The sequence below is a fragment of the Pogona vitticeps genome, chromosome 6, assembly GCF_051106095.1.
Source record: "Pogona vitticeps strain Pit_001003342236 chromosome 6, PviZW2.1, whole genome shotgun sequence".
NCBI lineage: Eukaryota > Metazoa > Chordata > Lepidosauria > Squamata > Agamidae > Pogona > Pogona vitticeps.
In genome coordinates, this window is record NC_135788.1 from 100,390,632 (window position 1) to 100,403,725 (window position 13,094).

At 39.4% G+C, this 13,094-nt stretch overlaps 1 long non-coding RNA gene across 1 annotated transcript; it reads left to right on the top strand.

Annotated features, from left to right (window-relative positions):
* The first annotated feature begins 7,266 nt into the window (after window positions 1-7,266).
* On the top strand, window positions 7,267-8,004 carry LOC144583670 (uncharacterized). The gene is made up of 2 exons (XR_013537594.1): window positions 7,267-7,370; window positions 7,615-8,004. It is a non-coding gene; the product is annotated as an uncharacterized LOC144583670 (long non-coding RNA).
* The last annotated feature ends 5,090 nt before the right edge of the window (window positions 8,005-13,094 follow it).

Consider the following 13,094-nt stretch of genomic DNA (forward strand, 5'->3'; position numbering starts at 1 on the left):
GTAGTCTAGAATCATTAAAACAAATCATTAATGCAGAGAAGCAATGACTGAGACACAGTTCTCAAACTCTAAATACGTGTTTATATACAAATTTTGCAAATATTATTTGAGCATTTCAGTACTGAGTTGGAAGAACAAAAGATGATGTATTCTGTACTGATATGAATGGACTTCCATGAACTTGTTATGGAGATGAACGGCTAGATAAAGACTCAATCAGCATATGAAACCTTTAAGATATTGATGTGTTGACCATATCTAATTGCAAAAACTCCATGAGCTCTCCTTACATTGATGAGTAATTTACTTATCCATAGGAACCATGATCTAAGCACCAAATATTATCATCTCATAGCAATGGAAAGGATAATTGCTTTCTACATACTTGAATTTACAGCATATTCACTTTAGGGAGGATAGGGTGAGAAAGCTTGGGGCAAGTCATTTAATATAGATTGTCTGCATGGAATGCAGTGTTGATACTAATATGTATTATAAAATATTAATTACTCATCCTTTTGGGGACTGCTTTGATTTACAGAATTAAAAAAACATAAATATCTTCACTGACGTTTACGTTTGTGTTAAACTGTGAGGTTTAATAACTATCATGCATCCATATGGTGATTTTAAATTAAATCAGTTTGTATCCAGTGCACACCTGCTATAATTCATACAAGCCCAGTGATTTGTATGCACAGCACTCATATTATGGTGGGCCAGAGGAAACTCAGTCCCCTATCTTTTGTGAAAGCCCTGTTAGCTACCAGTTTTAGAAACCTGTGAAAAAGAGGCAAGTACTTCTTGGTTCAGACAGAGACAGAGGATGCAGCCTGTGGATTTCATCAACAGCCCCCTACGTCTTCTGCTCCAAATTCTGAAAAACTGTCATTTCAACTCAAGGCATGCAATCTCCACACCTTCAAGGCAGAGGTGGGATTCAGCAGGTTCGCACCGGTTCCCACGATCCGTTTCCTAAATCTAATAATAGTTCGCCGAACCGTTTCCTAAACTGATGAATGAAGGAGGGCCAGGTGACCAGCGAGGAGGGGGGGGAGGGGGGCTATGTTTTTTTTCCCCAAGTTAAACGTAACTAAGGCTGTTGCTCTGACAATTTGTGGAGACAAATGGCACACATTGATCCTCACTCAAAAACAGGAAGACAGCTATCAGCTTTTTAACACTAGTAAGATTTACCACCAGGCCAGGGTTAAAGCAGAGCAGATCAACATATCAAAGGGAAATCTGAACTATCCAGATCCAGATCTTCAGGCTGGGGGTGGGGGTGGGGGTGGGGGCCGGAGGGACTGAGAGGAAGAGGAGGAAAGGGCACACAGAGCATGTTAATTCAAGCATGCATGCTGCATTTGTCTCTGTGACCAGCATCTTCAGAGGACTGTTCAAACTTGCTTTCACAAGCTTTCATTTTTAAGATTATTCAAGTAAGTAGGTAAGTATAATACATTTCTATGTCTGAGCATAAAGCCGCTTTTCATTAAATATTTCCCTGCCTTAGCTGTTTGCCATGCAGTCTTGAGAAATGGAAGGAGGAAAATGAAATGGTATTTTATCATGTAAAATATATTTTGAAAATTATTTCAACAGGATTCCCTTTAGGACCTTTTAGCATTTATGTAATTGTTATTGTGTTTGAGTTTAGAAAATTTGATACTTCTATTTTTTGAAATAAATAAATACCTGAACTTTGGAGAAAAACGCTCAGAAGCCTGTTGGTGATTAATTAGTTATGCAAAATTAACTTACAGCAACTAGGTTTTCAAAGAAAGTATATGTTTTTAAAGAGTGATTTTACAATTTCCACTCCTAGTGAATTTCCATGGCTGAGTGAGGATTTGAACCCTGGTCTCCAGAGTCCTAATATGCCAGACTATTCCTGTATTTGTGATTAACACATGCTTAAGTTTAATTGTGTTCATCAGGTGCCCCAAGAAACATAACCAAATTTTGCCACCATGAGTTAATGCTTTTTAACATGAAGTTAATTTGCCTCCCTCCAGTGATGTCCTTTCAAGGGAAAATGAACATTTATGATATAGGCCACTATGTTTAGATTTTCAGGGAGGGAGGGCATAACATGCCACTTTTTTCATTGGTATGCAGAAATCTAGTATTTAGGATCTATGGAAAAACTAATGGGGAACCAGGCTTGGTCAGGAGGAGGGGATGGTATTATATTTTATTATGATGATGATTAAAAAATTTAAAAGCTGGTAAGGACATTTATTTGCAAAGGCTTTCATGGCCGGGATCTGATGGTTGTTGTGGGTTTTTCGGGAAGAGCAACCTTCAGAACATGGCCAAAGAGCCCGAAAAACTCACAACAACCAATTAAGGGAATAACCTTTCAACTTTTTTGGAATTGGCAGTTAGATGCAGGGAATCCATACAAAGCCTGTGATTTCTACTTAGGGTGACCCCAGGAATGAGCAATCTCCAACATGGCCTGGCCTCAACAGCCCTGCCCATCTGTTGCAAACTCAAGCTTGTGGTTTCCTTAGGGAGTAGGTCTATCTTGCATTTAGCCTTCCTCTTTTCCTGCTGCCTTCCACCTTTCCAAATATTATGGTCTTTTTCAATCTATGCCTGCCTTCTCATGATGTGCCCGAAGTAGGACAGCCTCAGGTTTGTTTGTTTGTTTGTGTGTTTTTTTCTTTTTGCCTCTGGAGATAATTTAGGCTTAATTGGATCGAGAACCCACTTACTCATCTTTTTTGGCAGTCCAGAGTATCTGCCATACGATCTGATCAGGCCAAGGGTGTCTGCAAAGATGATCGTAATTTTGTTAATTGGGACAGTCCTCTTTGTGTCAGCAAGCTGTTTTAAGCTTCTGTTGTTGTTACATGCTATCAACATTGCCCCTTTGTGCTGTCCTCAACAGCCCTGCACAGCTGCTGCAAACTCAACCCTGTGGGTTCTCTGATGGTGTCAATCCATCTCACATTTGGTTTTCCTCTTTTCCTGTTGCCTCCAGCTTTTCTGCAGAACCTGGAATGGGGAGGGATTAAATGATTGTGACGTTGTTCAGAGACCAGTTCCAAATCCCAGGGTGGCAGCCCTCTCTTGCTTGTGCTACAGAAAAAGCTTTGTTACTGTTGCTTTGTGGTAAGAACTTTTTCTTCAGAAGGGGTCAGAGAATTTGAGAGTTATTCTCAAGTTCATCTTTGCTTTACATGTGTGTTATGTGCCATTCAAGATGACCCTAATGGGCCTTTCAAGGCAAGTGAGATATTTAAAGATATTTGAGATATCTAAGGAGTGGCTTTACGTTTTACCAGTTCCACGCCCTCAGTGAGTTTCCACGCCTGAATGGGAATTCAAATGCAGGACTCTGGAGTCCCAGTCTGTCCCTCTCTGAATTGCATTACTTAATGTTAAGGGTTGTTGTGAAAGGCAGGATGTTATTATTTGCAAGCATATAAGCATGTCCTATTTTGTCTCTGTGAAAAATTTGATTTCTCTTGAAAAATTTCTCTGGAGAGAATTCTACTTCACTGTCATCATTAATACTACCAGCCTACAATTTTGTTACAAATGTGGTAGCTTTGGGGCATGAAATAGGAGCAGTCTAGAGGTAGCTTCCAGTAAACATTTATGGAAACAAGTCATTGATAATGTTAAACTGCAGTTAAGAGAACAAAAGCCAGAGGAACTTCGACAACCACATTGTTGGTGAATTGGGGGGTGGGGGGCGGGGGGAGGAAGTGTCTGGCAGCCTACTGCTGAGTCAACATGCTTTTACATCCCTGTCTTGTTCCTTGTTCAATCTGTATATTTCCATAACTAGATAGTGCTGTAGTAGATAATAATGTACTGATGAAGGTATGTGAAATCATTCAGGGCCACCCAAAGACAATTCGTGAAGTAGTGTGAAGCAGAAAATCCTGCAAGCACCTCTCCCCAATTCTGTCAGTAAAAATACAACAAGTAACCCTAAGTTACTAATAATTTCCTGCCATTTCATGACATGAGGTAGTTGTCACACTCTGCATAACTACAGGCTTGACCCTGAGGCAGTGGTTGCTGAGGTCTCCAGGCTTAAAAGGAAGGTCCCTTCAAATTCCAGATGCAGGGAAGGGGGATCAGGAGACAGGCGTCTAGTTGTCTCTTTGCTCCCAGAGGCATCTGATGGGGCCACTGAGAGATCCAGGATGCTGGACTGAGATGGGCCCTTGGCCTAATCCAGCAGGGCTCCTCTTAGGTTCTTATGCGCTTTTACTATTTTCCCATGTGTGCAGATATGGGGAGAAAAATGTGTCTAATTTTCTATATTTTAGACACAGACTGGGTTTTAGCAAATTAAAGTTTTGTGTAGCACAACAGCAGTTTAAGGAAACTTATGAGAAGCATAATTCTCTTGAATAATTTAAATATAATATCTATGTACAGCAGGGGTGAGCAACGTCTGTTGCCCCTGGTCTCAATTTTTGCCGCAAAGTCTGTAAGTTGCAAAGTCCACCTCCTTCTTCTTCCCAAAGAAGCTAGAATTCTAATTCTGGTTTTCAAAAAGACTTATTTTGTGTGTGTGTGTGTGCGCGCGCGCATGCTCAGTAATGCCAAAGGGCCCTGTAGATATTTTGTAAGGTAATGTTTGTAAGCCGCCCCGAGTAGACGTTGTCTAGAGGGGCGGGGTAGAAATTGAATAAATAAATAAATAAATAAATAAAATAAAAGTAAATCCCTACACCTGGAAGAGCAGTTGTTCACATTCTTTTCACCAGGAATCTTCTGAAGTTTTAAATTTCTGGTCAAATTCCTTTGTGTGTTGCAGTAGAAGTACAGAGATCCACAGAGCAGATGTGACAGGGTTTGTCACTAGGGTATGACAGTTCCTTGATTTTTGATATGGGGAGAAATGGAGAGGTCGAGTTCTTTGGAATAGAAATTTGATTAACAGCTTTAATGGATTTGTCAGCAGCAACTTCTGCAGGTGTGCAAAGCTGGCCTCCAGTTAACAACAAACTGAGCTATCAGTCATTTCAGGAGCAGGAAAGGGGAGGGAAGTAATTTTTACTGGTGAGCTATAGGGCGAAATTGGAGGTAAAGGAAAGATGTGTCAGTTCTCTGTCAAACTTGGTCATAAGCACTCACTGTGAGGTGTGTGTGTTTGTGTGTGCGTTTTTGGCACAAGCCCATGGTGAGGGTAACAGCAGTGGTATGCCCAAAGAGATACAGTACAGTTATCCAGATGTCTTAATCATGTGAGAGGTAGTTGTGATAATAGGCAGTAGGGAGACCACTATGGAAGAAACCCTCATCAGATCCCACTGTCCTGGGCATTTATTTATTTATTTATTTATTTATTTATTTATTCATTTATTCATTTATTTACTTACTTACTTACTTACTTACTTACTTACTTACTTATTTATTTATTTATTTATTTATTTATTTATTTATTTATCAATCAATCATTAGGACATAGAACCGGTTGTTAATTTATTTGAATCCCACCACTGCTTCAAGGCCTACACGCCGGCTTGCTATTCCCAAAGGAGCGCAGTGCATTGTCCATGCAAGCACTTTACAAGATGTTTAGCGCATAATAATCAAATCAAGAGTGGAAGGAACTATTATCTGCATATGTCCATATGTTTCTCATCTTCATTCCACCCACTATTGATAGACTAGACCAATTTCACAAATGTTTAGTCTTGCATTTTATTTATTCTGATGTATTTTGTAATATCTCAGTGACTGACTGTTACATATTTCACATATTTAGGCAACTAAGGATCTTTCTCATCACCTTGGAAATCAGAAGTACAGAAACAGTTGCATACTTGGTATGGGGAAAAATAACCAGGATTGGAATTCAAATCAGTTATTAGAGAAGCTAGCCATTCTGAATGAGGAATTCTGAGAACTGTGGTACAAAATACTAACTTTTCTAATAAATGACTTGTAGCATATAACATGTTTAAACCCCGTTCAGGTGCTCTAGCAGAAATGGTTGTTGATGAAATCAGCATGTATCTTTTCCAGAGGAATTCACGTGCTTGCTGTAGAAAACTCTCTTTTAACAACATCAAGATATTTACTCCATTTTGTTGAAAATACTTGCCAAGAAGTACAGCTAACACAAACAGCAGACCAAATAAACAAAGCAAAACAAAGTGCTCAAGTAGATAATATACATTAAAAACTTCAAGCTCAGAAGTGCTGAAATAATGCTCCTAGTCCTGGAATTTGAAATACCTGTAGGTATCCTTAGTTCTTTCTTGCTCTGCATAGCAATCATTGGTGGGAAATACATCTACTTTACTGTTCCTCTTTTTTTCCTAACCACCCTTTAGTTTGAGCAAAAATACATTTGACACCAAATTCCTGTGATCCTCTTCCAGATAAAGACTCAAGTAGATACATTGTGAATAGGGAATCCTAAGGTACTGGAGAGGTTAAACACACCCTTCACATGCAAAGAATGGCCTTGTGATCTATTCAAAGCAACAAAGTGTGAAATTGGGCAATGACCTTATGTATCACTAAAAAGTTTCAAGAAAGATGAGTGAGTTCTCCAGAACTCTTCATGGGGCAAATATTAGACTTATCCCCAAGTTTTATACCCAATGGAAAGTTCTGGAGAATTTATTTGTAACTTTTTAGTGATCCAATAAAGATATTGCCCAACCTAAGGCTTCAGTACATTCTTCAAAGGGACACATTCTTCAAAGCTGCTGTGTTTGTACAATCAGCATGGAAACAGCCCAGTGTTCAACTCCTACTGACCAATCATTTAAAAAAGTAAGCTAATTTGTAACTTGTAAAGTTGCAAAACACTGCTGCAAGATACTTGTAATCAGCTGCTCTTTGCATCTTAAGGAAGCTCCTAATTGCAAAACTGCCTTTAGTCTGTTTCATGCCTTAACTGAGTTTAAGAGGGTGAGGTTTAATCTCACATTTGTCCTCCTAGCTCCTCTGAGTCACTGTAATGGCTTCATTTCTACCAAGCCAGAATTCTTGACTGAATGGAGAATGAAGGAAGAGAGTAGGGATATAAACATAATGGCTTGGATCGAGGATCTAACTGGGGTGGATAATACTGATACTTATAGGAGCACCCTCACTCAGTTTTTGCAGGTTTCCCCTTCACTACAGCTTGATCCATCCTGCTCACCATCCTCTGCCTTTTCAGAAGGATGGAGGGATAACCATGGGGAAGGCCATTTCTGTACGTGCCTAAATGTGGATTCTGCCCACTATATATAGTCTATGCAATGTAATGGATAAATAAATCTTCTGTTCTCTCTAGGTGACAAACAAAAACTGGTGTTTGTGCTGATGCATCTGTCTAGGCCGAGATACACAGTACTGCTCCTACATGGGAACACTCCTTTAATAGAAAACAGAAGGTATATTTGTTGCAGAGTTCTGAATTCTAGTAAAATTCCTTTTTGCTGCTGTACAAGTACAGAGATCCATAGAGAAGAATAACTTCAGGTTCCCCAGAGACCACTCCCTTCTCATTAACTGACACTTAAGGTCTCAATAATTCAATCTGAGACATTTGTAGGGGAAATAATTTAACAAATTACTTACAGTTGCTTGAAATTACAGACTTGTTTATACTACTTTCTTTACTGCACTCATACTTAGCAACCAACTGAACAGATAAACAGCAAACAAACAACTGCTTCCAACTGAGGAAAAAGAGGAAAAGTAAACACTCAACAGAAAGATGGGGCTCGCTTTGAATCCAGAGATGGGAAGGAACAATTGGTTAATGCTGGATTGAGAGAAGATCACACCCAGCCCACGAAAGGCCCTCTCAGTCACACAAATTACAAGTAGCACGCCAGGCTGCAGACAAAACTCCAATAATATTATCATGTATGAAGTGTGGAATAAGAATAATATTGCTATGAATATATGCCGAGCACAGCTATTGCATGCAGTAGCTGTGATAACTAATGAACTTGTCATAAAATAAATGTTCAGACAGAGGGCTGTTTTGCTGGTGCTTTCTCATAGCTTCTAGGGCAAAAACATGGTAAATGGTATACTGTATGTGCTTACCATGAGACAGTTTCATTTTCAGGCATCTGTGTTGTGTTTCTACTCTGTGTTGAAAAGCATCCAAGGTTCAGGTTTGGCAAGGAAAATCTCTGAGAGTAATAGCGGCCAGCTCATTTGACCTAGAACCAACCAACCTTTTTGGGTATTTAATGTATGAGCACTACTGAAAATTTATCAATATCAGTTGTTCAGGGGCCAAACCTGTCTCTGAATATGCCGTACAAATAAGATCCAATGCCCTAACTACTAAAATCCATAGTTTAGGAACGGTGTCCTAATTTGGGGGGTGCTGTGTAGACTACAAAGCAAGAACCCTATGTATTAGCAATGGTTGGAGGTTAATTAATATATGCTTTAGAGGGGGGAAAACAGATACAAATCTACATTGCAACTGAAAGCTGGAAACATCTGTTGAACTTGTTTACAAAATTAAAAGAAAAGAAAAATTCCACATTCTTTTTTGCAATAGTTGCTGGAAATAGTAAACCAACACTCCCTCCCATGAGGTAAACAGTTGTCTGGCAACCATGTCATAACTTCTCTCCATTATTTGGTCTCTGTCCTAATTCTAGTCAGTTCCAGCATTCTGTAACCCTTTCTCTTAGAACTGCCAGGTGTTGGGAAAGGCTATAATTAGGGCAGAGTGAGTGGGGATTTGACCCAGGGCACAGTTTAGAGGGGAGGAACAATCAAGGGGGAAAATATGAAGAGTGGGTGCCTGAAGGAAGGGGTGTGGCATCGAACCACAAAACGACTGTGTGGCTATTGGCCAAACCAGCATAAACCACACTGAACTGGCAGTTTGTCCCCATTTCTAATTAAAAACCCCACAGGACAATACATAACAACATGGATTCAAACAATATGGAAATACACAACTATAATGTCTAATATTCATTCAAAAATAAAAAAGAAATGGAAAAAAACACAGCATTCTGGAAGCCAGTTGTTGAACGCAGCTTTCAATCATTTCATTTTTGCCAGTTTCCTGAACATAAGGAGAGAAAGAGCCTGGCAAAACTGAGTGGGTAACTTGTTCCAGAGACTGGAGCCACCACCAAAAAGGCCCAATTCATTGTCATTGCCTTTTAGCTATTGTTTGTAAACTGGTGATTTTTGTGGAATTGTTTGAAAAGCGCTTTTAAATGCTAGATTGTTGATTTGCCTAGCAGTTGATGGGACTGAAGAGTGTAATGAAGTAAAAATTACCAACCAACCATTAGTTGGTTGGTAATTAGTTGGTTGGTAATTAGTTACCACAGCCAACCAACCAACATTTAACAAGCAGCACCCACAATAGGAACTTACTAGTTCACAGCCCAAGAAGGCACAGTATCTCCAGATCCATTGTCCTGCGAGTAGCCAAAATACAGAACTGGATACAAAAGAAGATTCGAATACTGTACTCATATCTGCATTACTGTTTTCTTATTTTGTTCAAATCATGCACTAACAGTTGAAATCTTAACACAGTAAGCTACAACTAAGTAGGTCCATTGAATCAATGGAACTTAAAGAAGAGCTGACTCACCAAATCCCCATGGAGTCAATGGACCTACTATTGCAACCTACTATTCTAAGCAAAGGGTTTCACTCAAAGTCTTTGAAACTACATGCTGCAGCCACAGCAGAAGAGAGGAGGGGAAGGAGTGATTTACCACTCAATATAATCCTGAAGTATGCTATTTTCTGTTTGAAGAAACTGCATGCCTATCTTCCCTCTGTCTGTTTGCACCTCTCAGCAAAGCCACAGCTGCCTCTCCCTCTCTCCCCTCTTATTCTCACAAGACCCAGGAAAAGCAAGCAAGCAAACAAAAAAAGTAGAGAGGAAAAGACACTTTTGAAAGCATCTGGTAGGTTTTACATTGTCATGAGTCATAGATCTGGTGTTAGGAGGAAATGAAGAGAAAGTTCTTGCTCATCCTTACTTAGGGAGCTGCTAAGCAGCTGCCTCAGACAGCTCTTCCCCTCTCCCACCCACCACTGCCTCCTCATACAGAGAGAGAGAGAGAGAGAGAGAGAGAGAGAGAGAGAGAGAGAGAGAGGCAACTGAGGACACCAGGATCAGAACTGTTAAGAATAAGCCAAATAAATACATAAATAAATACTGGAGCATCTCCAGGTCAAAGTCAAGTATGTGTTGCACTCCCAGAAGACCTTCTAGGAAATACGAAGGGGTTGTTAATTGAACCTGAAGCAAAAGGGGACATCTGGTCTGTGTAGATATAAATAATTTCATTTCCAAAACTTACTCCTATATTTGGGCACTTTATTCCCATAATCAGGATGACTCAATCAAACACAATTTTGAGTTAGAAGGGACCTCTAGTGGTTTTTAAAAAGAGATCCACTTTAAATTGTTGGTTCTTTTAAAGTGTTGTTGAAATGGACTATGTATACATCACAAAAAGAAATGTAAACTCTTATTGCTTCTACCTAAGGGGCCTTGGAAGACAACCTCTGGTAAGGATTAAGGGCTCTGTTCCTTTACACTGACAACTAAGCCATCAACTGTCAAACTAGTTGATACAACTATCAAATGAGGTTGTAAAGTATTCTGTGCTTGTTATTTTTATTGTTATACACTCTCAAGCTGCTGTTGTCTTACAGAGACACTAGTAGGGTTTTCAAGCATTTGAAATGTTCAAGGGGTGGTCTATCATTATTTGAACCCAGGTCTCCAGAAGTCTGGATCAATACTTTGTCCACTACAACACACTGACTCTCATTCTCCCAGACTTTCTTTTTGCACACACACATGTGTCTCCTGTCCAACTCCACATATCAAAAGCATTCAAACTCCCATTAAAAGAACCCACTCAAGCAGCCAGTCATTAAGAGACAGCCTTGCCTAAAGAGAAAGACCTTTGCCTGCTTGATGAAGGACAGCAAAGATGGGGCCAGCCTGGCCTCCTGTGAGAGGGAGTCAAAAAGTCTGGGACAAATAACAGAGGAGGAGCTCTCCTGTGTCCTCACCAATTGAACCTGTGAAGGTGGTGGGACTGAGAGAAAGGCTGGCCTGATGAGCTCAACATCCAAGCAGTCTCATAATGGGAGACACAGTCTTTGAGTTAGCTTGGACCCAGTCATTTAGCGCCTTATAGGTTAGAAGAACCAACACTTTGAACTTTATTCAGAAACTGATTGGCAACCAGTGGAGCTGCTGTAACAGAATATATTAAATAAAATGAAATAAAATAAATAAAATTAATGCACAAATAAGATAATAATTGACCATTTATTTAGCCATAGCTTCTATTCAGGCTGAATGAATATAAGCCAGGCAGAAGAGACAGCAGGTACAAATGCCTGTTATCTATCTACGTACACACGTGAGCTGAGCATACAGGACTGTGATCATTCAACAAGGGAAATATGGGGACCTCTCTTCTGTGTCTGACGTGGTCTTTATTCACAGCTGGCTAGAGGGCATTTTAGTATTATGGGGTGTGACTATGTTTAATTGTCAGAAAGGAAACAATAACCTCTTAACCATTGTTTGTGTCTAATTTAGGAAGCCCTTTCCCCTTGTACAATCTATAGCCCGTGAGGAGAAAAGCAGTGTATACAGCAAATAATAAAAATAAATCTATAAATAATATACTATGACTGTCATAAGCCTGGAGTTCAGCCACATGGGAAAAGTTCTGCTTCAATTTTGGTTTTTGTGTGTGTGTGTGTGTGTGTGTGTGTGTCTGTGTGTGTGTCTGTGTGTGTGTGTGTGTGTGTGTGAGAGAGAGAGAGAGAGAGAGAGACTTTCCCTTATGTCTTTTTCTCTTATGTCTGAGGAAGAGGACTTGTCCATGAACGCTCACATTAAAAATATGTAACGTTCGTCTTTATCTTTTATAAAGAAATATAAAGAAATATAAAGTTAGATAAGAAATATAAACCTAAGGTGCCACCATGTTTCTATCTTTTTATTTGTTTTTGTTTTTTTATTCTTTTATTCCTTTTGTCCGGAGCCTTTTCTCCTGCCTTCCCGATAATCAATATTTTAAAACCTCTGCTCGTCCTGAGGGACGTCCCGTCCTGTGAACGTCCTTGCTCGTTAGCAGGGCGGGATATCCCTCCGGAGGAGCAGGGGTTTTAAAGTACAGTACTGTACTGTATTCCTTACCGGGAGGGCGGGAGATTTCTAAGCCGCAAGGTGGCTTCTCGAGTAGAAGAGGGAGGAAGCGGGGAGGCGGGAACTTTAAAACAGTGCATTCCGAGAGAGAGAGAGAGAGAGAGAATCGGGTGTTTAACTAGTTCAGAGGAACAGTTACCGTGAAAAATAACAATCCTGTGGTAAATTCAGTCTCCCGCACTGCGTGGATACGCAGAGACTTTCTCTCTCCCAGAGTTGTCCTCGGTGAAGTAGGAATATATTAATCCCTCTGGTTTCTGTATAGCTAGAAAAATTAAAATTACTTTATAGGCAAACATTCCCTGCATAAGAGAAATAAGGATAGCCTTATTAATTGGTAATAAGTGCTATTTAAATGTTTGTGACTGTAGCTCATATATGCCTGAAATCTTTGGAAATGTGTATACATTTAAAATCACAAAGACAGGGAATATATTTGAATTCTGTATGGATTTATTGACATTTTGACTATTTATCTTATTTAAATAAATATTCAGAATGGAAGGGGGAATCTCAAATAGTGTGATGTTAATTATAAGGAGTATCAGTTCTTGTTTAGTTTGATATGTGAAATCAATTTAACTGCTGAAGTATTTTGTTGTTAACAAAAATAGCTACATTTTAATTCTGAACATAAGGAGTTTACTGCCATAACAAACCTATATTTTATACACGTTAATGGATATGTGACTGGCAATATGTAAATAGGAGTGAACATATTTTATCAGTGATTCAAAAATTTACTTCAGAAATTATATATGCAAAAAAAAAAAAAACTGGTGCCATCACAGTACCATTAAACTATTAATCTAGATTGAAATATTTATCTTTAAAAATTGCCCTGGACAAATTTGAAGTAAATTATTCCAATATGGTTGCCATTTTAAACTGGTGGAGTAGCTCTGTCTCCTCCCTGTGACCTATCCATACA